The following is an 11,444-nucleotide window of genomic DNA, read 5'->3' on the forward strand; positions in this document are numbered from 1 at the left end:
CAGCTGGATGCAGGCCTGTGCCTCAGAGCGAGGAGAGCCGAGTTCAGGACACTGGTCCACCAGACACCTCCTGGCTCCACGTAATATCAAATGGCAAAAGCTCTCCCAGAGATCTCCATATCAACGCTAAGACCCAGCTCCACTCAACGACCAGCAAGCTACAGGGCTGGACACCCTAGGCCAAACAACTAGCAAAACAGGAACACAACCCCACCCATTAACAGAGAAGCTGCCTAAAATCATAATAATGTTACAGACACCCTAAAACACACCACCAGACACGATCCTGCCCACAAGAAAGACAAGAACCAGCCTCAACCACCAGAACACAGGCACTAGTCCCCTCCACCAGGAAACCTACACAACCCACTGAACCAACTTTAGCCACTGGGGGCAGACACCAAAAACAATGGGAACTACGAGCCTGCAACCTGCAAAAAGGAGACTCCAAACACAGTAAGTTAAGCAAAATTAGAAGACAGAGAAACACACAGCAGATGAAGAGGCAAGGTAAAAACCCACCAGACCAAACAAATGAAGAGGAAACAGGCAGTCTACCTGAAAAAGAATTCAGAGTAACGACAGTAAAGATGAAACAAAATCTTGAAAATAGAATGGAGAAAATACAAGAAACATTTAACAAGGACCTAGAAGAACTAAAGAGCAAACAAACAATGATGAACAACACAATAAATGAAATTAAAAATTCTCTAGAAGGGATCAATAGCAGAATAACTGAGGCAGAAAAATGGATAAGTAATCTGGAAGATAAAATAGTGGAAATAACCACTGCAGAGCAGAATAAAGACAAAACAATGAAAAGAATTGAGGACAGTCTCAGAGACCACTGGGACAACATTAAACATACCAACATTTGAATTATAGGGGTCTCAGAAGAAGAAGAGAAAAACAAAGGGACTGAGAAAATATTTGAAGAGATTATAGTTGAAAACTTCCCTAACATGGGAAAGGAAATAGTCAATCAAGTCCAATAAGCGCAGAGAGTCCCATACAAGATAAATCCAAGAAGAAACATGGCAAGACACATATTAATCAAACTATCAAAAATTAAATACAAAGAAAAACTATTAAAAGCAGCAAGGGAAAAGCAACAAATAACATATAAGGGAATCCCCATAAGGTTAACAGCTGATCTTTCAGCAGAAACTCTGCAAGCCAGAAGTGAGTGGCAGGACATATTTAAAGTGATGAAAGGGAAAAACTTACAACCAAGATTACTCGACCCAGAAAGGATGTCATTCAGATTCAATGGAGAAAGTAAAACCTTTACAGACAAGGAAAAGCTAAGAGAATTCAGCACCACCAAACCAGCTTTACAACAAATGCTAAAGGAACTTCTCTAGGCAGAAAACACAAGATAAGGAAAACACCTACAATAACAACCCGAAACAATTAAGAAATTGGTAATCAGAACATACATATCGATAAGTTCCTTAAATGTAAATCGATTAAATGTTCCAACCAAAAGACATAGACTGGCTGAATGGATACAAAAACAAGACCCGTATATATGCTGTCTACAAGAGACCCACTTCAGACCTAGGGACACATACAGACTGAAAGTGAGGTGATGGAAAAAGATATTCCATGCAAATGGAAATCAAAAGAAAGCTGGAGCAGCAGTTCTCATATCAGACAAAATAGACTTTAAAATAAAGACTATTACAAGAGACAAAGAAGGACACTACATAATGATCAAGGGATCAATCCAAGAGAAAGACATAACAAATGTAAATATTTATGCACCCAACATAGGAGCACCTTAATATATAAGGCAAATGCTAACAGCCATAAAAGGGGAAATAGACAGTAACGCAATCATAGTAGGGGACTTTAACACCCCACTATCACCAATGGACAGATCATCCAAAATGAAAGTAAATAAGGAAACATCAGCTTTAAATGATACATTAAACAAGATGGACTTAATTGATATTTATAGGACATTCCAACCAAAAACAACAGAATATACTTTCTTCTCAAGTGCTCATGGAACATTCTCCAGGATAGATCATATCATGGGTCACAAATTAAGCCTTGGTAAATTTAAGAAAACTGAAATCATATCAAGTATCTCTTCCTACCACAATGCTATGAGACTAAATATCAATTACAGGAAAAAGTCTGCAAAAAAACACAAATGCATGGAGGCTAAGCAATACACTACTAAATAACCAAGAGATCACTGAAGAAATCAAAGAGGAAAACAAAAAATACCTAGAAACAAATGACAATGAAAAAACGATGACCCAAAGCCTATGGGATGCAGCAAAAGCAGTTCTAAGAGGGAAGTTTATAGCAATACAATCCCACCTCAAGAAACAAGAAACATCTCAAATAAACAACCTAACCTTACACCTAGAGCAATTAGAGAAAGAAGAACAAAAAACCCCCCAAAGTTAGCAGAAGGAAAGAAATCATAAAGATCAGATCAGAAATAAATGAAAAAGAAATGAAGGAAACAATAGCAAAGATCAATAAAAGTAAAATCTGGTTCCTTGAGAAGATAAACAAAATTAATAAACTATTAGCCAGACTCACGAAGAAAAAAAGGGAGAAGACTCAAATCAATAAAATTAGAAGTGAAAAAGGAGAAGTAGCAACTGACACTGCAGAAATACAAAGGATCATGAGAGATTACTACAAGCAACTATATGCCAATAAAATGGACAGCCTGGAAGAAATGGACAAATTCTTAGGAAAGCACAACCTTCTGAGACTAAACCCAGAAGAAAGAGAAAATATAAACAGACCAAACACAAGCACTGAAATTGAGACTGTTATCAAAAATCATCCAACAAACAAAAGTCCAGGACCAGATGGCTTCACAGGCGATTTCTATCAAACATTTAGGTAAGAGCTAATACCTATCTTTCTCAAACTGTTCCAAAATACAGCAGAGGGAGGAACACACCCAAACTCATTTTAAGAGGCCACCATCACCCTGATACCAAAACCAGACGAAGATGTCACAAAGAAAGAAAACTACAGGCCAATATCACTAATGAACACAGATGCAAAAATCCTCAACAGAATACTAGCAAACAGAATCCAACAGCACATTAAAAGGATCATACACCATGATCAAGTGGGGTTTACCTCAGGAATGAAAGGATTCTTCAATATATGTAAATCAATCAATGTGATACACCATAGTAACAAATTGAAGGAGAAAATACATATGATCATCTCAACAGATGCAGAAAAAGCTTCTGACAAAATTCAACACCCATTTATTATAAAAACCCTCCAGAAAGTAGGCATGGAGGGAACTTACCTCAACATAATAAAGGCCATATATGACAAACCCACAGCCAACATCGCCTTCAATGGTGAAAAACTGAAACCATTTTCTCTAAGATCAGGAACAAGACAAGGTTGCCCACTCTCACCAATCTTATTCAACATAGTTTTGGAAGTTCCAGCCACAGCTATCAGAGAAGAAAAAGAAATAAAAGGAATCCAAATCAGAAAAGAAGAAGTAAAGCTGTCACTGTTTGCATATGACATGATACTATACATAAAGAATCCTAAAGATCCTACCAGAAAACTACTAGAGCTGATCAATGAATTTGGTAAAGTAGCAGGACACAAAATTAATACAAAGATATCTCTTGCATTCCTATACACTAATGATGAAAAGTCTGAAATAGAAATTAAGAAAACACTCCCATTTACCATTGCAACAAAAAGAGTAAAATACCTAGGAATAAAACTACCTAGGGAGACAAAAGACCTGTATGCAGAAAAGTATAAGACATTGATGAAAGAAATTAAAAATGATACAAACAGATGGAGAGATATACCATGTGCTTGGATTGGAAGTACCAACATTGTGAAAATGACTATACTACCCAAAGCAATCTACAGATTCAATGCAATCCCTATCAAAATACCAATAGCATTTTTCATAGAACTAGGACCAAAAATTTCCCAATTTGTATGGAAACACAAAAGACCCTGAACAGCCAAAGCGATCTTGAGAAAGAAAAACGGAGCTGGAAGAATCAGGCTCCCTGACTTCAGACTATACTACAAAGCTACAGTAATCACGACAGTATGGTAATGGCACAAAAAGAGAAATACAGATCAATGGAACAGGATAGAAAGCCCAGAGATTAAACCCACGCACATATGGTCACCTTATCATTGATAAAGGAGGCAAGAATATACAATGGGGAAAAGACAGCCTCTTCAATAAGTGGTGCCGGGAAAACTGGAACAGCTACGTGTGAAAGAATGAAATTAGAACACTCCCTAATACCGTACACAAAAATAAACTCAAAATGGATTAAAGACCTAAATATAAGGCCAGACACTATAAAACTCTTAGAGGAAAACATAGGGAGAACACTCTATGACAGAAATCACAGCAAACTCCTTTTTGACCCATGTCCTAGAGAAATCGATATTAAAACAAAAATAAACAAATGAGACCTAATGCAACTTAAAAGCTTTTGCACAGCAAAGGAAACTATACACGAGACGAAAAGACAACCCTCAGAATGGGAGAAAATATTTGCAAACAAAGCAACTGACAACGGATTTATCCCCAAAATCTACAAGCAGGTCATGCAGCTCAATATCAAAAAAACAAATAACCCAATCCAAAAATGGATAGAAGACCTAAATAGACATTTCTCCAAAGAAGATATACAGATTGCCAACAAACACATGAAACAATGCTCAACATCACTAATCATTTGAAAAATGCAAATCAAAACTACAATGAGGTATCACCTCACACCAGTCAGAATGGCCATCATCAAAAAATCTACAAACAATAAATGTTGGCGAGGGTGTGGAGAAAAAGGAACCCTCTTGCACTGTTTGTGGGAATGTAAATTGATACAGCCACTATGGAGAACAGTATGGAGGTTCCTCAAAAAACTAAAAATAGAACTACCATATGACCCAGTAATCCCACTACTGGGCATATACCCTGAGAAAGCCATAATTCAAAAAGAGTCATGTACCACAATGTTCACTGCAGCTCTATTTACAATAGCCAGGACATGGAAGCAACCTAACTGTCCATCAACAGATGAATGGATAAAGAAGAGGTGGCACATATAAACAATGGAATATTACTCAGCCGTAAAAAGAAACAAAACTGAGTTATTTGTAGTGAGGTGGATGGACCTAGAGACTGCTATACAGAGCGAAGTAAGTCAGAAAGAGAAAAACAAATACCATGTGCTAACACATATATATGGAATCTAAAATAAAAAATAAAAAATGGTTCTGAAGAACTTACAGGCAGGATGGGAATAAAGATGCAGACCTACTAGAAAATGGACTTGAGGACACCCGGAGGGGGAAGGGTAAGCTGGGACGAAGTGAGAGAGTGCCATGGACGTATATACACTACCAAATGTAAAATAGATAGCTAGTGGAAGCAGCCGCATAGCACAGGGAGATCAGCTCGGTGCTTTGTGACCACCTAGAGGGGTGGGATAGGGAGGGTTGGAGGGAGATGCAAGAGGGAGGAGATATAGGGATATATGTATACATATAGCTGATTTACTTTGTTATAAAGCAGAAACTAACGCACCATTGTAAAGCAATTATACTCCAATAAAGATTTAAACAAAAAAAAAGAAGTCTCATTGTAGTACTAATGTAGGTCTTTTATAAATGCAAAGTGGTGTAAAGCAAACTTCCAAAAAGGGGGGCGGGTACACTCATACTGGTAATGAGCATATTCTTGAGTCAGAACATCAGAATTTGAATCCTGGTGGCCTGCTTACCAATTGTGACTAAACCACAGCCACTAGAGCTGACAGGATGCCTAAATAAACCCACATAAACCTCTTAAGTTCTTACCTACATGTAGTAAGCACTTAATAAGAGATAACTAGCACTCACTTTGGCAGCACATATACTAAAAAATAATAGAAAGATAACTATTATTAAAGTAGAAGTCAAAAATACATTTGATGATTGTAAGTTTTATATCTTCTATTGGACTCATACTGTGAGCTGAGAGAACCTATAAAATGTGAATAATTAAATTTAATGTTTCCTTGAATGCCTAAATTAACTCAAAATGTTTTTCCTGCATATGGACTGACGTTCTGTAACTTTGTGAGGGTCATTAAACATATTTGGTTGACTCTCAAGGATTTGGGGTTACATTTTGCAGTCTAGGGAATCTTTAAATGAACTAAAGTCCTCTGGTTCAACAAAAGCAGCTGGAGGGAGGGAGGGAGGGAGAGAGAGAGAAAGAGGAAAAACAGTCCGCCCTCATACTATCCTTCAATTGTTCTCAGTCCTCAAAATGGGGTTTGATTATTTTTAATAGAGAAAATGTTGCCATAGACCAATTCAAAATCAATTTATTAAAATTGACAGATTATCCAATCCTTTACCATAAAAGGATGAACCCACACTTTCTGCAAGCTTTTTTCCGAGAAACCTGGGGTTGCAGATACCTTCCTAGAATGCTATCAATTTAAATGATTGAAAAAAAAAACACATAATAAGTGACAGATTTTTCAAATCAGATAAAGATGGGAACCAGATTATCTGTCTGGGGGTGATAGATTGCAGCAATAATAAATTCACTTGAAGACACTGGATCAATTTTTAATCAAGCCAAGAATTATTATTGCAGAAAGATAAAATGACCCATGAGAAGATGCCTTAATTTTCCACCAATCAAATTATAGCCTTTCTAAATAAGATGTAATGAGATCCACAGAATATCCAGGTTACACATCCCACCTAATTACCCATGTTCCCTGTCATGTAGTGATATACTAGTGGTAAACTGACCTCTGAATTTGCCCAGATGAAAAGGTAATTAGTTTTTCCACCAAGCTGTAGTGAAAATAACAGCAGTGACACATGTCATCTCCTTCCACCAAGTCACAGTCTCTGAGGTGTTTGTTCTTAAAATATACAGGATATGACCTACTGGGTAATAAACTACACAGTCATTAAGTGAAGCCTGTATCTGACAGAAAAACAGCCACCATCTCTAAATTGAGAAAAAAGGGCCTGGAGGTAAAGCAAATCAGTCTACACTTGACATTAAACTTTATCAGCAGGGAATAATGCCCCCTCCTCCAGGAACCACCAATCAGGAAATGGAACTTGTGATTACCGATGATTGTGAAGACGCTGTAGAGAGATCCATGTGTTCCATCTGCCCCAATTGGTCCCATCTCTCCTTTCAGGATTTGGGATCTCTCCCAACTCAGGTTCCTTTCCTCATCCAAAAGTGGCTGATAAGAAACAGCATCAGCATAAATCTAGGTGTCCCCCTGAACTAATCCCGGTAGGCATCCCTTCACCATCATTCATTCAACAAACATCTACATGCCCCCTTCCTTTCTCCAATTCTTGAAACAGATAATCCCACTTGCTTGAATCAGCCTAATTTATCAAATCTGTTTTTTCTCATCCCTATGGTTGGACACATACCTGAGGTCTTCCAGCATCAGAATTTCCTGTATTTATTGGAAATTCATCTAACTTATCACTCATTTCAATCTACTCTTTATCGCCTACTAATGCTATATGTCCCTATAAAGAGATTATTAGTAAATTAGTGACCCCGGGTCATGTTTAGGCCTCCAATGTTAATGATTATCAGTTGTTGATTTGAAATTGTCTTTAATTTATCCCTGTCATTAAACCCTTTGAAGAACTGTTTACATTTCACCAAGAGTATGAGAATTGCAAAGATCTTGCATTTTCAAACAGTGCAAAGCCAACCCAGAGTTTTCCATCTGATAACTCTCAGAAAGACAGAATCTTCTAAGCTAACGAACAGTAATCCTTCCCGATGAGGCTTGTATCTGGAACTCAATGAATGCATTTACTGCAAAATTTTTTACCAACTGATGATGTTTGCACAGTTTGTCTTTTTAATCATCACATATACATTTAACTCAGTTTTGGTAATGTGTGATCCTTCAAATCATCATATTCAAGGCATGCTCACAGTAAGGGCAAAATAATGACCAAAAAATCACCAATTATTCTCATGTAATACCAGATGGCATTTCATTCAATTGCAGATCTCAACACTTATAATCCCAAAATTTATTTAATAATAACTAACAAATATTAGTTGTTTTGTTTTTATTATTTAATATATCTGTTATGGACTGAATGTTTATATCCCCTCGAAAATGTTGGAGCCCTAACCCCCAGTGTGATGATATTTGGGAGTGGGACCTTTGGGAGGTTTAGAGGAGGTCATGAGGGTAGAGCAGCCATGATGGAATTACTGTCCTTATAAGAGGAAGACACACCAGAGCCTTCTCTTTCTACCACATAAAGAAAGAGCAAGATGGCGGCTGTCTGCAAGCCAAGAAGAGAGCCTTCATCAAGAATTGAATCTAGGGGGCTTCCCTGGTGGCGCAGTGGTTGAGAGTCCGTCTGCCGATGCACGGGACATGGGTTCGTGCCCAGGCCCGGGAAGATCCCACATGCCGCGGAGCGGCTAGGCCCGTGAGCCATGGCCGCTGAGCCTGCGGGTCCGGAGCCTGTGCTCTGCAACGGGAGAGGCCACAACAGTGAGAGGCCCGCGTACCGCAAAAAAAAAAAAAAAAAAAAAAAAAAGAATTGAATCTAGGACACCTTGACCTTGGACTTCTCAGCCTATAAAGCCACTCAAAGTGGTGTGGCTAAGCTAAGACAAAATATAAATATATTATGTAATAATTGTTATATTATACATTATATTAAGGTTAATGTATAATAATATTAATGCATAAAATAATATCAACTAACACTCAGGCAGTCTGTTAACAGTTTTACGTTCACTGTCTCAACTTATCAAGCTCAAGAGGTAACTCCTTCATTGTAGTTTTACAGATGGAAAAAAATCAAGGCTTGAAGGGGGTAGCTAACTTGCACAAGGCCCCATAAGGGATGAAACCCAGGCAATCCGTCTCCACACTTACCCGCTAAGATACAAAGTAAGCTTTCTGAAATTGCTCACGTTCATTTTCATTTACTCTTTAACTAGGATTAAAATACCTAGACAACGCCCACTGCTATGATGTCCCACTAGTGATTTTTTTCCCCATTTTTATGATATCTTCGCTTTGGATGGTACTGCCTCCTCTGAGCGCCCTTAGAAATAATTGGCTCATGCACAAAGAGAGTTACCCTCAATTTAATAAATTCCAGCAATTCATCCTTTTGCTACCCCTTTCTTGCTAATTTATTAATAACAATTAACAACAAAACTGCCATGCTGTAAAAATTCTTACATATTCTCTTTACCTTAAAGTATTGTCCCTCGGAGTCTTGAAAGGTGATACATTAAAATTTATGACTTGTTACCAGTAACATAGCTGTAAGCCAACTGACGATAAAAGCCAACTATTCTTCAGTAATTAAACATGCCCACTGTAGTAAATGGAATATTTGCTTCAATATGTCTTTGGAATATTAATATTTCAAATATCCCTTTGCATTCTCACACTTGGTCAAACCAATGCTTACTCATTAGCTGAATATATGCTGCTCCCTCTATAACAGGTTTTTATGGATCATTATTTAAATACAGAGAAACAATTGTTCATAGATTTATAATACTTGTCTGTATTAAATGTCTGAATAGTAGCAAGTAGCTCATGGATTCAACAGTAAATACTTCCACAAATCTGTATCAATGAAAACCACTGCCCTACAAATCCATTGATCCTCACAGTCTAAACAAGTTAATGGAAAGACAGTATTGTCACTCTTATGTGTTGATATGGCCAAAAAGATTTGATGCCAACCACAGATTTTCTACTCATAACTTTCAGTGACTTGCTTCCTGTTATTACACATTGAAAACATCCCTTTATGAGGTAACCAACTGTCCCAGTTTACCTGCAACTGTCCTGGTTTTAGCACTGAAGGTTCTGTATCCTGGGAAACTCCGCAGTTCCAGGCTCTTCCTAAACCTTCCTGCAGCCACCCTCCTTAGAGCTAATCCATTCTGACACCATAAAGTCTACTCTCAAAATGTGTTGAAAGCATCACTGATACACCCTGTAAATGGCTTTTTCCAAAAGTGTGTGATTTTCAATAAGCATAGCTCTTAGGAAATTGCTTCCAGCACACAGACCAACACAATGGGACCTGCTCGCCAAGACTCTGGGTGATGAATTCTTTTCACCTAAAAACTAAGACAGGATGGTAGCAATGAAAAGAATTCAAATTTGTTCAAACATACTCTTCCCTCACTTTTGCTTAAGAAAGCCCAATAAATGAAGAAGGTTTTAGTCTCTCACCAAGTAAAGATACTAAAGTTTGGGGTGAGAAAGGATAATTCATTTAGTTTTAAATAAGGTAAATTTGAGGTGCCTTTAGGACCAATGGATGAGTCCAGTAGATATGCAGATATAAGTACCTGGGGCTGAGATAAGAGACTGAGCTGCAAAGACAGGTTTAGGAGCCACTGGATTCCAGGTGGAAGTTGACATGGATGAGGTGAAGTGGGGCAGACGAGATGACCTGGAGAGAACACATAAGCAAAGAGGCAGATGAGTGCCTTGCCTGATCCCCTGAATCATACTGACTCTTAAAGTGCCCTGCTCTAGATGCCACTGATCTGATTTCCTGTGCCTTCACCTTCCCAAATCGGAACTGGCCAGTTACTCTTTTGCTGGATGGACTATTCTGAACCACTCCTGGGAGCCCAATTTTCCTGAACTCCTCAAGGCATCTCCTCTGTAAGCAACTGGTCCTAGGAGCCCTGAGGTAGCTAAACCTCTTACATGAGCAATTCGTTATTCTCGTTATTCTTTCTTTCTTTCTCTTGCTTGCTTTCTTTTGCACAAATGTTTACTGAGTACCAATCACGTGCCAGGTGCTAGAAGCAATGAACTAAAAAGCACAGTATTCCTACAGCATATACTCAAAGGCTATATTTAAGAGAAATGAGCTAAAGAGTTATTGTTACTAATTTTTAAAATTTTGCTTTGTTAAGAAAAAAAAAGAAAATCGTGGCAGAGCTTTGAAGTCTCTTGAACTTGATATTCTAAAGGGAAGCAAAAGAGTGCCATACAGTTACTGAAGGTATAGGTATTCTTTCTAAGTCACTAAGCACTAGAGCATTGGATAAACGTGGAATAGGTTAAGTGGAGACAGTGGAGTTTACAGCAAGCTCAAGGCTCAGAACTATGTATATGGACACAGCTCTCAGCCCTCACCTCTCCAACACACCATTCACCCATTCAGCATTCCACAGAACAAACCTATATCATTCTTTATAACAGGGGTCCCCAACCCCTGGGCCGCAGACCAGTAGCAGTCAGCAGCCTGTCAGGAACCGAGCCGCACAGCAGGAGGTGAACAGCAGGCAAGCCAGTGAAGCTTCACTTGCCGCTCCCCATCGCCAGCATTACCACCTGAACCAACCCCCCCAAGCCCCACTGCGTGGAAAAATTGTCTTCCACGAAAACAGACCC

This window comes from Delphinapterus leucas, chromosome 13 (genome assembly GCF_059928025.1).
Source record: "Delphinapterus leucas isolate spDelLeu-1000000601 "Yukka" chromosome 13, BTC_Dleu_Yukka2, whole genome shotgun sequence".
Lineage (NCBI taxonomy): Eukaryota > Metazoa > Chordata > Mammalia > Artiodactyla > Monodontidae > Delphinapterus > Delphinapterus leucas.